The sequence below is a fragment of the Pseudophryne corroboree genome, chromosome 8 (genome assembly GCF_028390025.1).
Source record: "Pseudophryne corroboree isolate aPseCor3 chromosome 8, aPseCor3.hap2, whole genome shotgun sequence".
Taxonomy (NCBI): Eukaryota; Metazoa; Chordata; class Amphibia; order Anura; family Myobatrachidae; genus Pseudophryne; species Pseudophryne corroboree.
In genome coordinates, this window is record NC_086451.1 from 228,977,809 (window position 1) to 228,992,083 (window position 14,275).

General features: G+C 45.6%; 1 pseudogene; it reads left to right on the forward strand.

The window, feature by feature from the left end:
* The first annotated feature begins 8,538 nt into the window (after positions 1–8,538).
* LOC134953427 (5S ribosomal RNA) lies at positions 8,539–8,658 on the forward strand (annotated as a pseudogene).
* Positions 8,659–14,275: the final 5,617 nt, after the last annotated feature.

Below are 14,275 nucleotides of genomic sequence, written 5' to 3' on the forward strand. Positions count from 1 at the left end.
TTTTAAGCTAGCCCTTTCATTTGTCACCTTGAGTAGGGAATGGAATTGGTCATATTTTCCACAAGAAAAAAAGGGGGGGGGGGGGGGAACAGACACACATGTGACAATTAGGCTCAAAATATATACAAATTGGATATGGCAGTTGTGTGGCAAAAAAATATCAAGGCCATAGATATCCAAACAAGGTAAATCCTTCCTTATTTATACAGTACTGTACACCAGTCAATTGTGAGTGAATAATAAACTCATTCTTATTCGTGCTGTCTAAATATGTCAAAGTAGGCATGCATTTATCACCAAGAATAATCCCAGAATTACTACAAAGAATCCTTTATAGTTAATGGGTTTGCATCTATATTTTTCTGACAACCAAAAATCCACCTTTGTTATATATATCTCTGAAGTATACAAGTGAAAGCAAAATGTTGCAGTAACAGGGTGTTCCAAAGTGGTCTCCCATCAAGGCCATAGATATCCAAACAAGGTAAATCCTTCCTTATTTATACAGTACTGTACTCCAGTCAATTGTGAGTGAATAATAAACTCATTCTTATTCGTGCTGTCTAAATATGTCAAAGTAGGCATGCATTTATCACCAAGAATAATCCCAGAATTACTACAAAGAATCCTTTATAGTTAATGGGTTTGCATCTATATTTTTCTGACAACCAAAAATCCACCTTTGTTATATATATATCTCTGAAGTATACAAGTGAAAGCAAAATGTTGCAGTAACAGGGTGTTCCAAAGTGGTCTCCCATCTATGTACCAACCCTGTCCACCACTATATAGCAGTCATGCTCAGATGCAATTAAGCACCTTTAGTGGGGTACATCCGCAATTGTATGCTTATCACTGATTGGTGTAATCACCTTCAATTAGTGAATAACCAGGTGGCTCATTAATGGTATATGCAGAAAGTTAAGGTGCATTTAATGCCTTGTGTACAGATTTAAACAGGGTATTTCCCAATATAGGCCCTCATTCCGAGTTGTTCGCTCGTTCTTTTTCATCGCATCGCAGTGAAAATCCGCTTAGTACGCATGCGCAAAGTTCGCACTGCGACTGCGCCAAGTAACTTTACTATGAAGAAAGTATTTTTACTCACGGCTTTTTCTTTGCTCCGGCGATCGTAATGTGATTGACAGGAAATGGGTGTTACTGGGCGGAAACACGGCGTTTCAGGGGCGTGTGGCTGAAAACGCTACCGTTTCCGGAAAAAACGCAGGAGTGGCCGGAGAAACGTGGGAGTGCCTGGGCGAACGCTGGGTGTGTTTGTGACGTCAACCAGGAACGACAAGCACTGAACTGATCGCACAGGCAGAGTAAGTCTGGAGCTACTCTGAAACTGCTAAGTAGTTAGTAATCGCAATATTGCGAATACATCGGTCGCAATTTTAAGAAGCTAAGATTCACTCCCAGTAGGCGGCGGCTTAGCGTGTGTAACTCTGCTAAATTCGCCTTGCGACCGATCAACTCGGAATGATGGCCATAGTTCATGGTTTCAAAAAATTGAGAAAGCAAATAAGAAATGGATAAATTAACCATCTATGTACACCTCTGCAAGATATGCAGCTGGTTTATTACCGCTGCATATAGCGTATTATTCTTGCAAAAGAGTGTAAGGTCAAAACGCAACAGGTGTCAGCTTTAAAAGCAGAAAGATCATCAGCCATTCTGTAATGATCAAAAAGCATGGGTCAAAGCCTGACAGGCTTTGTAATATATCATTTTGAAATAGCATTACCACTAAATAATATGGCAAAAAACTATTTACTGATTACCCTATGTAGAGACTGCTAGAGATGTAAGCATGACAGGTACTGTTATATTTATATCAAACACTCCAGTATTTCATACGATACCAAGCTGTGTGGAATTTGATGTCCCCAGTTTTTCCGGTGCAGGTAAGGCGAGTATGGATAGCGGGAGGAGTGCCGCTGATCCCCGCTGCTCCTGCCCACAATTGAGCTCCAGCAGGTGGGGAGAACGCCGCTACGTCCCACCGTGTGTACCCGCAAACGGGTTCCAGAAGGTTGGGGATGATTCAGGTGGATATCCACCACTGTTTGCCCGCAGTCGAGCTCCGGCGGGTGGGAGGAGCCGCTGACTTCCGCGGCTTCTATGGTTGCCTGGTGACAGGCTGTGATGATCCGGCTTCCAGGTCACGTGTGCGCACCACGTGACCATGTGGGTCCTGACGTACGTTTCGCTGATAGGCTTGATCACAGGACATGAATCGTCACTGTAGGTTTCAGTTTTTAAAGGGAAGTCTGGTTGCTGATAGGAGATTCAGATTTGATGGACATTTTTCTGGATCTATCAAATTGATTCATTCTTCCTATAGTGACGAAAGCCTTGTTCATTTACTTCTTTTTAAAGAAAATGGAATTGCATTGCAATTCCATTATTAGATGTTACTGCTGAAGCATTAATTATGCTCAATACAATCCCATGATTGGATATAGAGTAAAAAAGTGTAATATACAGGAATTGAGAACAGAGGAGTAGTAATAAATAATTGATAATTAATAGAAAATTAATAGAAAAGGGAGAGAGGCGACAGAAAGGGCATTAGTTTCATGTGTAGAGGATCTTTTATGTCCATTACGTATAGATAGTGCAGGTAATGCTGGTATAATAGAAATAGCAAAGATAAGTGAAGATTGAAAGATTGAATGATTAATAAACAGAAATAGGGGAGTCCAATTGAATAATTGAACAGTGATGAATAATGATACATGAGATAGAGGGTGAAAAGAAAGACTGTAATTGGTGATAAAAAGGGGATGGTGACGATAGTGAAAATATAAATTATAAATGTAGAGGGCAGAGTATAAAAAGTGTATGAAGTTAAGAGCCCATGGTGAGAATTATATAGTAGTGGCAAAGTGTAAGTATATCTTATGTACAACTGAGTAGACTTTCCAATTGGAAAGAGTGTTATTATAAAGTGGCACAGATTAAATCTATGGATTATATATACAGCGAGTGAACCTTCCAAGTGTAAAAAATATAAAAATAACTAGGAAAAAGAAAGTTAAATAGTGAGAGGAATTATAGGATAAGTTGCCGTTGATAGGAAAATACTGAGACCTATTAAATATTGACTGGACAAGTATTGATCCAAGACATTAGCCAGCAATTTAATTTAAAAAGGCCCAATAGTTTATATTTTCATTCATACCAGCAGGGTAAATGGATCCCATTTTGAAAATCCATTCACTCTTTTTGCAGAAGGACATTTGTAAGGTTTCCTCCTCGTATGCCCAATTTTAGTTTTTCCAGACCAAACACTTTTAATTCTTCCCATCTGTTGTTATGGTGAGTGTGGAAGTGGCGAGCGACTGATGTCAGTTGCTTCATTTTTGCTTTATCCGAAACAGCATTGCGTATTGATCCTATGTGTTCTAGGATCCGCTATTTTAGTGGGCGAGTGGTCATGCCAATGTATTTCTGGTTACAACTGCATTTGATGCAATAGATGACACCTTCCGTCTGACAGTTCATATAGTCTGAAATTTTATGTTTTTTCCCAAACTTATCCTCTATTTCCTTGGTTGGGTCAATGAATTTACAGGCTTTACACTTGCCGCAGGGGTATGTTCCAGTTGTTATTGGTTTCTTATTAGGCAGTCTTTGAAAATGGCTCTGTACAAGTTGGTCTTTCAAATTTCTAGACTTACGTCAGCTCATGGAGACTTTAGGGCCTAGTTTGGCTGATAGGGTAGAGTCTACATGCAAAATATGCCAGTGTTTTTGTATGGCATCATTGACCTTTCTCCATTCCTGACAGAAATTGCCGACAAATCGGATAGTTGTGTTTGCTTTTGTTGGATTTGAAACTTTTTTGAAGATTATGTCGTCTCTGTTGGTAATTTTGGCAAATGTCATAGCTTTCTTCACTGAGGTGTTGCTATATCCCCTAGTTCGTAATCTCTGGGCTAACTCCAAACTTTGTGTCTCAAATTTCTTATTGTCTGAGCAGTTTCTGCGGAGACGGAGAAATTCCCCCTTAGGTATATTCTCTATGGTGGGGGGGAAATGGGAGCTGGTTTGATGTAAGAGTGTGTTGGTTGCTGTGGTTTTCCGATATAGACTTGTTGCCACCATTCCCTCTGAGTCTTTGTAAATCATAAGGTCAAGGAATGGTAGTTCTAGCTGACTGATACTGTGGGTGAGGCGAATGTTCAGATCGTTTGTATTGAGATGTTCTATAAATTGATGTAGTAGCTGTAAGTCGCCCTCCCATATCAGGAAGATGTCATCTATGTATCGATTCCACATAATGACATGTGATGTATATACGTCATTGCCATCATTAAAGACAACCTCTTTTTCCCACCACCCAATAAATATGTTGGCATACGTGGGCGCACAAGCAGCCCCCATTGCGGTGCCCCTTGTTTGAAGAAAAAACTTGTCATTAAAAGTAAAGAAGTTGTAATGTAATACAAAATGAAGTAGTCGAATAAGGAAAAGATGGAACTCGTCCATTCCTTCTGAATGTAGAAAATATTCTACTGCTGCTATTCCATCTTCATGGCCTATAGAGGTATATAGTGCCTCAACGTCTAGTGGTTATCCTCTAGTTTTATGTCATGTAATTTCCTCAGGATATCTGTCGTGTCCTGAACGTATGAGGGAAGGTCTAGAACAAAGTGTCTTAGATGCAGGTCTAAAAAAATGCTCGCCTTTTCTGTCAGTCCCCCTATGCCGGACACTATGGGTCTCCCAGGTGGAGTCTGGATGTTCTTGTGTACCTTCGGCAATAAGTAATATGTGGGAACCTTTGGATTTGGGTGTGTAGATAATCAAATTCCTGTTTTGTGATTATCCCTTGTGAAGATGCTTGATTTATTATATTGTAAAAGATTGTACTATAATTTTGTAATGGATTCAGAAGTAGTCTCTTATAGCATTCCGTTGTGTGTAACTGTCGTTGTGCTTCTTTGATATAATCTGTTTTGGACCAGATTACGACATTACCCCCTTTGTCCGATGGCTTTATAACGACATCTTGCCATGATCGTATTTCTCTCAAAGCCAATAGTTCATGCCGTGTGAGGTTGGATTGTCTGGGATATTTGTCTTTATTCTTATGCATTTGGTCAAATTCATTAGCCACAAGTTTCATGAAGACCTGTACTTCTGGGCATATATTTTCCTGAGGAAAATATGTGGATTTCTTTTTACACAAAGGTCTAGTAGGGGATCTAAGTTCCATATCTGCTAAGATGTTCTGTTCCTGTTCAAGTTCTTGTAAAGCACTAAGGGCTTCTTGTTAAGCCAGAGAAAAGTCCAAATGTGTTGATATTGTTTCTTCTACTCTAGATGATGTTCTTGGGGTAGTGGGTGTTGTAATTTCCATTCTATCTGTGTTTCTTTGTGCTTCAGGAGAGGTGTTTTCTTTATTGGCATATAGTTTGGTAAGAAGTAATTTTCGACTAAATAATTTGAGATCTTTCTCCCACTTAAACCTATCAAAATGTTCTGTGGGAGAGAATGTCAAACCTCTACTAAGTACAGACTCTTGTGCTTGTGTAAGTTCATGTTCAGACAAATTAATGATCTTCAAATTGGATTCCTCATTAGGATAAGTTGAATTTACCATCGATCCTGTTGGGGTTGCCTTCTGTACGTATTGCGAGTCATTGGGGGTGAGAAATCCCATTGCTGTGGACCCCTTCTTCCTCTTGCGCCCCCGCCTCGTCTTCCTCCTCTTTTCAAAGACTGCCTAATAAGAAACCAATAACAACTGGAACATACCCCTGCGGCAAGTGTAAAGCCTGTAAATTCATTGACCCAACCAATGAAATAGAGGATAAGTTTGGGAAAAAACATAACATTTCAGACTATATGAACTGTCAGACGGAAGGTGTCATCTATTGCATCAAATGCAGTTGTAACCAGAAATACATTGGCATGACCACTCGCCCACTAAAACAGCGGATCCTAGAACACATAGGATCAATACGCAATGCTGTTTCGGATAAAGCAAAAATGAAGCAACTGACATCAGTCGCTCGCCACTTCCACACTCACCATAACAACAGATGGGAAGAATTAAAAGTGTTTGGTCTGGAAAAAATAAAATTGGGCATACGAGGAGGAAACCTTACAAATGTCCTTCTGCAAAAAGAGAGTGAATGGATTTTCAAAATGGGATCCATTTACCCTGCTGGTATGAATGAAAATATAAACTATGGGGCCTTTTTAAATTAAATTGCTGGCTAATGTCTTGGATCAATACTTGTCCAGTCAATATTTAATAGGTCTCGGTATTTTCCTATCAACGGCAACTTATCCTATAATTCCTCTCACTATTTAACTTTCTTTTTCCTAGTTATTTTTATATTTTTTACACTTGGAAGGTTCACTCGCTGTATATATAATCCATAGATTTAATCTGTGCCACTTTATAATAACACTCTCTCCAATTGGAAAGTCTACTCAGTTGTACATAAGATATACTTACACTTTGCCACTACTATATAATTCTCACCATGGGCTCTTAACTTCATACACTTTTTATACTCTGCCCTCTACATTTATAATTTATATTTTCACTATCGTCACCATCCCCTTTTTATCACCAATTACAGTCTTTCTTTTCACCCTCTATCTCACGTATCATTATTCATCACTGTTCAATTATTCAATTGAACTCCCCTATTTCTGTTTATTAATCATTCAATCTTTCAATCTTCACTTATCTTTGCTATTTCTATTATACCAGCATTACCTGCACTATCTATACGTAATGGACATAAAAGACCCTCTACATATGAAACTAATGCCCTTTCTGTCGCCTCTCCCCCTTTTCTATTAATTTTCTATTAATTATCAATTATTTATTACTACTCCTCTGTTCTCAATTCCTGTATATTACACTTTTTTACTCTATATCCAATCATGGGATTGTATTGAGCATAATTAATGCTTCAGCAGTAACATCTAATAATGGAATTGCAATGCAATTCCATTTTCTTTAAAAAGAAGTAAATGAACAAGGCTTTCGTCACTATAGGAAGAATGAATCAATTTGATAGATCCAGAAAAATGTCCATCAAATCTGAATCTCCTATCAGCAACCAGACTTCCCTTTAAAAACTGAAACCTACAGTGACGATTCATGTCCTGTGATCAAGCCTATCAGCGAAACGTACGTCAGGACCCACATGGTCACGTGACCTTGAAGCCGGATCATCACAGCCTGTCACCAGGCAACCATAGAAGCCGCGGAAGTCAGCGGCTCCTCCCACCCGCCGGAGCTCGACTGCGGGCAAACAGTGGTGGATATCCACCTGAATCATCCCCAACCTTCTGGAACCCGTTTGCGGGTACACACGGCGGGACGTAGCGGCGTTCTCCCCACCTGCTGGAGCTCAATTGTGGGCAGGAGCAGCGGGGATCAGCGGCACTCCTCCCGCTATCCATACTCGCCTTACCTGCACCAGAAAAACTGGGGACATCAAATTCCACACAGCTTGGTATCATATGAAATACCGGAGTGTTTGATATAAATATAACAGTACCTGTCATGCTTACATCTCTCGCAGTCTCTACATAGGGTAATCAGTAAATATTTTTTTGCCATATTATTTAGTGGTAATGCTATTTCAAAATGATATATTACAAAGCCTGTCAGGCTTTGACCCATGCTTTTTGATCATTACAGAATGGCTGATGATCTTTCTGCCTTTAAAGTTGACACCTGTTGCGTTTTGACCTTACACTCTTTTGCAAGAATAATACGCTATATGCAGCGGAAATAAACCAGCTGCATATCTTGCAGAGGTGTACATAGATGATTTATTTATCCATTTCTTATTTGCTTTCTCAATTTTTTGAAACCATGAACTATATTGGGAAATACCCTGTTTAAATCTGTACACAAGGCATTAAATGCACCTTAACTTTCTGCATATACCATTAATGAGCCACCTCGTTCACTAATTGAAGGTGATTACACCAATCAGTGATAAGCATACAATTGCGGATGTACCCCACTAAAGGTGCTTAATTGCATCTGAGCATGACTGCTATATAGTGGTGGACAGGGTTGGTACATAGATGGGAGACCACTTTGGAACACCCTGTTACTGCAACATTTTGCTTTCACTTGTATACTTCAGAGATATATATAACAAAGGTGGATTTTTGGTTGTCAGAAAAATATAGATGCAAACCCATTAACTATAAAGGATTCTTTGTAGTAATTCTGGGATTATTCTTGGTGATAAATGCATGCCTACTTTGACATATTTAGACAGCACGAATAAGAATGAGTTTATTATTCACTCACAATTGACTGGTGTACAGTACTGTATAAATAAGGAAGGATTTACCTTGTTTGGATATCTATGGCCTTGATATTTTCTTGCCACACAACTGCCATATCCAATTTGTATATATTTTGAGCCTAATTGTCACATGTGTGTCCGTTCTTCCCCCCCCCCCCTTTTTTTTTCTTGTGGAAAATATGACCAATTCCATTCCCTACTCAAGATGACAAATGAAAGGGCTAGCTTAAAAAATTGCGGACATACCCCACCGGAGATGCCCAATCTCTTCCGATCTTGGAAGCCAAGCAGTGGAGGGCAGGACTAGTACTTGGATGGGAGACCACCTTGGAACATCCTGGTACTGCAAACACATTTTGCTGCCCAATTTCAAGTCACAGATAGGTACTCGGATCCATATGACCTATGATTTAATTTTCTGCAACTATTTTTTCCACTTGGGATTCTTGCAGTATGAATGAAGGTCATATACTCTTTTGACGGACACTATTGAGACTAGAAGGTGACATCCTTTTGACAAATTTTCCGGCTTACACTATACTATAGCAATTTTTGCTTACTATTTACTCTAATTGATACTAATATTTTTGCACAATAGTCTTGAATCACATATTTATTGAACTCCGACACTTCTATATATTTTATTAAGAAACTATTAAAATCATGATTTTATCAGTATAAGACATTGATATACTCAGTTCCTCTGAGGTTGAGTGCTCCCAAAAAAGAGTCTACTTCTTTTCCATTTCCTCTTATTTGGTATTTTCTCTCTAAATACACTTTTGACTCATGGGAGCACCACTGAATGGTAACCAAACTTAGTGCACCTGAAAAGATAATATCTTTATATATGCACAGTTACCCTAATCCGAAGCAATTCCAAAACATAAATTTCAGTTTCTCAGAGGACATTACTCAGATTTCTATTCATACAAAAACCACTGTTAGACCGGTGCGGTTCCCACAAACCCCTCTCTCGAATACTTTCCTTGTTGTGTCAGCTCTTCCGGGCACAGTTTCCCTAACTGAGGTCTGGAGGAGGGGCATAGAGGGAGGAGCCAGTGCACACCAGATAGTACCTAATCTTTCTTTTAAAATGCCCAGTCTCCTGCGGAGCCCGTCTATTCCCCATGGTCCTTACGGAGTTCCCAGCATGCACTACGGACTACGAGAAATAGAATTACCGGTGAGTAAATTCTTATTTTATAACCCGGGTTGAATTACCGGGTCAGGAGACCCGGAAATTCGTCCATGTACCCTTTCACACCGCACAGTGACCCGTGTCGACCCGGTAATATACCAGGTCAAAACCGGGTTATTTGCGCAGTGTGAAAGGGGTATCTGAGTCCGGTTCAGTCTCTATATATCTGTCTGTGAGTCCGGTTCAGTCTCTGTATATCTGTCAGTGTGGCCGGTCCCGTCTCTGTATATCTGTCAGTGTGGCCGGTCCCGTCTCTGTATATCTGTCAGTGTGGCCGGTTCCGTCTCTGTATATCTGTCAGTGTGGCCGGTTCCGTCTCTGTATATCTGTCAGTGTGGCCGGTCCCGTCTCTGTATATCTGTCAGTGTGGCCGGTCCCGTCTCTGTATATCTGTCAGTGTGGCCGGTCCCGTCTCTGTACATTTATCTGTGGGCCCAGTCCTGTCTGTATGTGTGTCAGTGTGCCCGGTCCTGTATGTCAATCTGAAAAGCCAGGGCAACTTGGTTGCATTTGCCCCCTTGACCGAAAGTTGCCAGCCCCTGGAGGGAGGGGAACTGGGAACTGTGCCCAGGGAGGGAGGGGAGCTGGGAACTGTGCCCAGGGAGGGAGGGGAGCTGGGAACTGTGCCCAGGGAGGGAGGGAGGGAGGGGAACTGGGAACTGTGCCCAGGGAGGGAGGGAGGGGCGCTGGGAACTGTGCCCAGGGAGGGAGGGAGGGGAGCTGGGAACTGTGCCCAGGGAGGGAGGGAGGGGAGCTGGGAACTGTGCCCAGGGAGAGATAGATGGAGGGAGGGGAGCTGGGAACTGTGCCCAGGGAGAGAAGGAGGGGGAGCTGGGAACTGTGCCCAGGGAGAGAGGGAGGGGGAGCTGGGAACTGTGCCCAGGGAGGGAGGGAGTTGAGCTGGGAATTGTGCCCAGGGAGGGAGGGGAGCTGGGAACTGTGCCCAGGGAGAGAGGGAGGGGGAGCTGGGAACTGTGCCCAGGGAGGGAGGGAGGGGAGCTGGGAACTGTGCCCAGGGAGGGAGGGGAGCTAGGAACTGTGCCCAGGGAGAGAGGGAGGGGGAGCTGGGAACTGTGCCCAGTGAGAGATAGATGGAGGGAGGGGAGCTGGGAACTGTGCCCAGGGAGGGAGGGGAGCTGGGAACCGTGCCCAGGGAGAGAGAGAGGAAGAGAGGGGGAGCTGGGAACTGTGCCCAGGGAGGGAATGGGAGCTGGGAACTGTGCCCAGGGAGGGAGGGAGGGGAGCTGGGAACTGTGCCCAGGGAGGGAGGGAGGGGAGCTGGGAACTGTGCCCAGGGAGGGAGGGGACCTGGGAACTGTGCCCAGGGAGGGGAGCTGGGAACTGTGCCCAGGGAGGGAGGGAGGGAGGGGAGCTGGGAACTGTGCCCAGGGAGGGAGGGAGGGAGGGGAGCTGGGAACTGTGCCCAGGGAGGGAGGGAGGGGGAGCTGGGAACTGTGCCCAGGGAGAGAGGGAGGGGGAGCTGGGAACTGTGCCCAGGGAGGGAGGGAGGGGAGCTGGGAACTGTGCCCAGGGATGGAGGGAGGGGAGCTGGGAACTGTGCCCAGGGAGAGAGGAAGGGAGAGCTGGGAACTGTGCCGAGGGAGGGAGGGGGAGCTGGGAACTGTGCCCAGGGAGGGAGGGGAGCTGGGAACTGTGCCCAGGGATGGAGGGAGGGGAGCTGGGAACTGTGCCCAGGGAGAGAGGGAGGGGAGCTGGGAACTGTGCACAGTGAGAGATAGATGGAGGGAGGGGAGCTGGGAACTGTGCCCAGGGAGAGAGGGAGGGGAGCTGGGAACTGTGCACAGTGAGAGATAGATGGAGGGAGGGGAGCTGGGAACTGTGCCCAGGGAGAGAGAGAGGGGGAGCTGGGAACTGTGCCCAGGGAGAGATAGATGGAGGGAGGGGAGCTGGGAACTGTGCCCAGGGAGGGGAGCTGAGAACTGTGCCTAGGGGGAGAGAGAGAGAGAGCGGAAGAGAGGGGTAGCTGGGAACTGTGCCCATGGAGGGAGGGAGGGGAGCTGGGAATTGTGCCCATGGAGGGAGGGAGGGGAGCTGTGCCCATGGAGGGAGGGGAGCTGGGAACGGTATTGTTTATACAAGATATTTTGTGTTCTACCCTTCTATGTTCACTGAAATAATTGCCAACCTTTGCAGACTAAACATTTAATCTTTAATTAGTTGCATTGCTTTAATCAGTGTCCGCCAGGTCAGGAATGCATTTACTGACTGGGAGGACAATGGCCGCATTGCAGCTCCCCAACTTTGCCTTCTTCTGTGCTAATCTATGTACTGAGTCCTCTGTGTATGTGCATGGCGTGACTTGATGACGTCATGCCGCACTCGACAGGAGGTGATGGTGTGCTGAGAGATGACACGGGGTAGGTGATGGTGTTCTGAGAGACGACACAGGGGGAGGTGATTGTGTACTGAGAGATGACACGGGGTAGGTGATGGTGTGCTGAGAGATGACACGGGGTAAGTGATGGTGTGCTGAGAGATGACACTGGGTAGGTGATGGTGTTCTGAGAGATGACACAGGGGGAGGTGATTGTGTGCTGTGAGATGACACAGGGGGAGGTGATTGTGTGCTGAGAGATGACACGGGGTAGGTGATGGTGTACTGAGAGATGACACGGGGTAGGTGATGGTGTGCTGAGAGATGACACGGGGTAAGTGATGGTGTGCTGAGAGATGACACTGGGTAGGTGATGGTGTTCTGAGAGATGACACAGGGGGAGGTGATTGTGTGCTGTGAGATGATGTGGGCGGTAGGTGATGGTGTGCTGAGTGCAGGAGTAGGTGATGATGTGACTGAGAAACGACACGAGGGGAAGGTGATGGTGTGCTGAGTGACGATGCAGGGGGAAGGTAATGGTGTGCTGAGAGACGATGCAGTGGGAAGGTAATGGTGTGCTGAGAGACGATGCAGTGGGAGGTGATGGTGTGCTGAGAGACGATGTAGGGGGAAGGTAATGGTGTGCTGAGAGACGATGCAGGGGGAAGGTGATGGTGTGCTGAGAGACGATGCAGTGGGAAGGTAATGGTGTGCTGAGAGACGATGCAGTGGGAGGTGATGGTGTGCTGAGAGACGATGCAGTGGGAGGTGATGGTGTGCTGAGAGACAATGCAGGGGGATGGTGATGGTGTGCTGAGAGACGATGTAGGGGGAAGGTGATGGTGTGCTGAGTGACGATGCAGGGGGATGGTGATGGTGTGCTGAGAGACGATGCAGTGGGAAGGTAATGGTGTGCTGAGAGACGATGCAGTGGGAGGTGATGGTGTGCTGAGAGACGATGCAGTGGGAGGTGATGGTGTACTGAGAGATAATGCAGGGGGAAGGTGATGGTGTGCTGAGAGACGATGTAGGGGGTAGGTGATGGTGTGCTGAGAGACGATGCATGGGGAAGGTGATGGTGTGCTGAGGAACGACACGAGGGGAAGGTGATGGTGTGCTGAGAAACGACACGAGGGGAAGGTGATGGTGTGCTGAGAGATAATGCAGGGGAAGATGATAGTGTGCTGAGAGACGATGCAGGGGGAGGTGATAGTGTGCTGAGAGACGATGCAGGGGGAGGTGATAGTGTGCTGAGAGACGATGCAGGGGGAGGTGATAGTATGCTGAGAGACGATGCAGGGGAAGGTGATGGTGTGCTGAGAGACGATGCAGGGGAAGGTGATGGTGTGCTGAGAGACGATGCAGGGGAAGGTGATAGTGTGCTGAGAGACGATGCAGGGGGAGGTGATAGTGTGCTGAGAGACGATGCAGGGGAAGGTGATGGTGTGCTGAGAAACGACACGAGGGGAAGGTGAAGGTGTGCTGAGAGACGATGCAGGGGGAGGTGATAGTGTGCTGAGAGATGACGCCGGGGGAGGTGATAGTGTGCTGAGAGACGACGCAGGGGGAGGTGATAGTGTGCTGAGAGACGACGCAGGGGGAGGTGATAGTGTGCTGAGAGATGATGCAGTGGGAGGTGATAGTGTGCTGAGAGATGACGCAGGGGGAGGTGATAGTGTGCTGAGAGATGACGCAGGGGGAGGTGATAGTGTGCTGAGAGATGACGCAGGGGGAGGTGATAGTGTGCTGAGAGATGACACAGGGGGAAGTAATGGTGTGCTGAGAGATGATGCAGTGGGAGGTGATGGTGTGATGAGAGACAATGCAGTGGGAGGTGATGGTGTGCTGAGAGACAATGCAGGGGGAAGGTGATGGTGTGCTGAGAGATGATGTAGGGGGTAGGTGATGGTGTGCTGAGAGACGATGTAGGGGGTAGGTGATGGTGTGCTGAGAGACGATGCAGGGGGAAGATGATGGTGTGCTGAGAAACGACACGAGGGGAAGGTGATGGGGTGCTGAGAGACGATGCAGGGGGAAAGTGATGGTGTGCTGAGAGACAATGCAGGGGGAAGGTGATGGTGTGCTGAGAGACGATGCAGGGGGAAGGTGATAGTGTGGCTGAGTGACGCAGAGGGCAGGAGGTGACACGAGTCTGGTTGAACCGCTGTTGTATGATGATGACCTGTTAGGGTCTCCTGCCCTGTGCTGCCACGTCGTCATGGCAACCGGGAGACAAGTGCTAGCGGAGTAACCTGAGCGCAGCTGATACTCCGGTTCGGGTCTTTTGCTGTGCAGTGGTTACAGGCATGGGATCCGGTGCTGGTTTTTGTGCTCACAGTCTGTGAGGTCTGAGGGGGGCGTGGACAGCACCTGCTTTATAAGGCCTCTTCTCAGGTTAAGCAGATGCTGCTGAATCTTTGTTGGTTAGTCAGT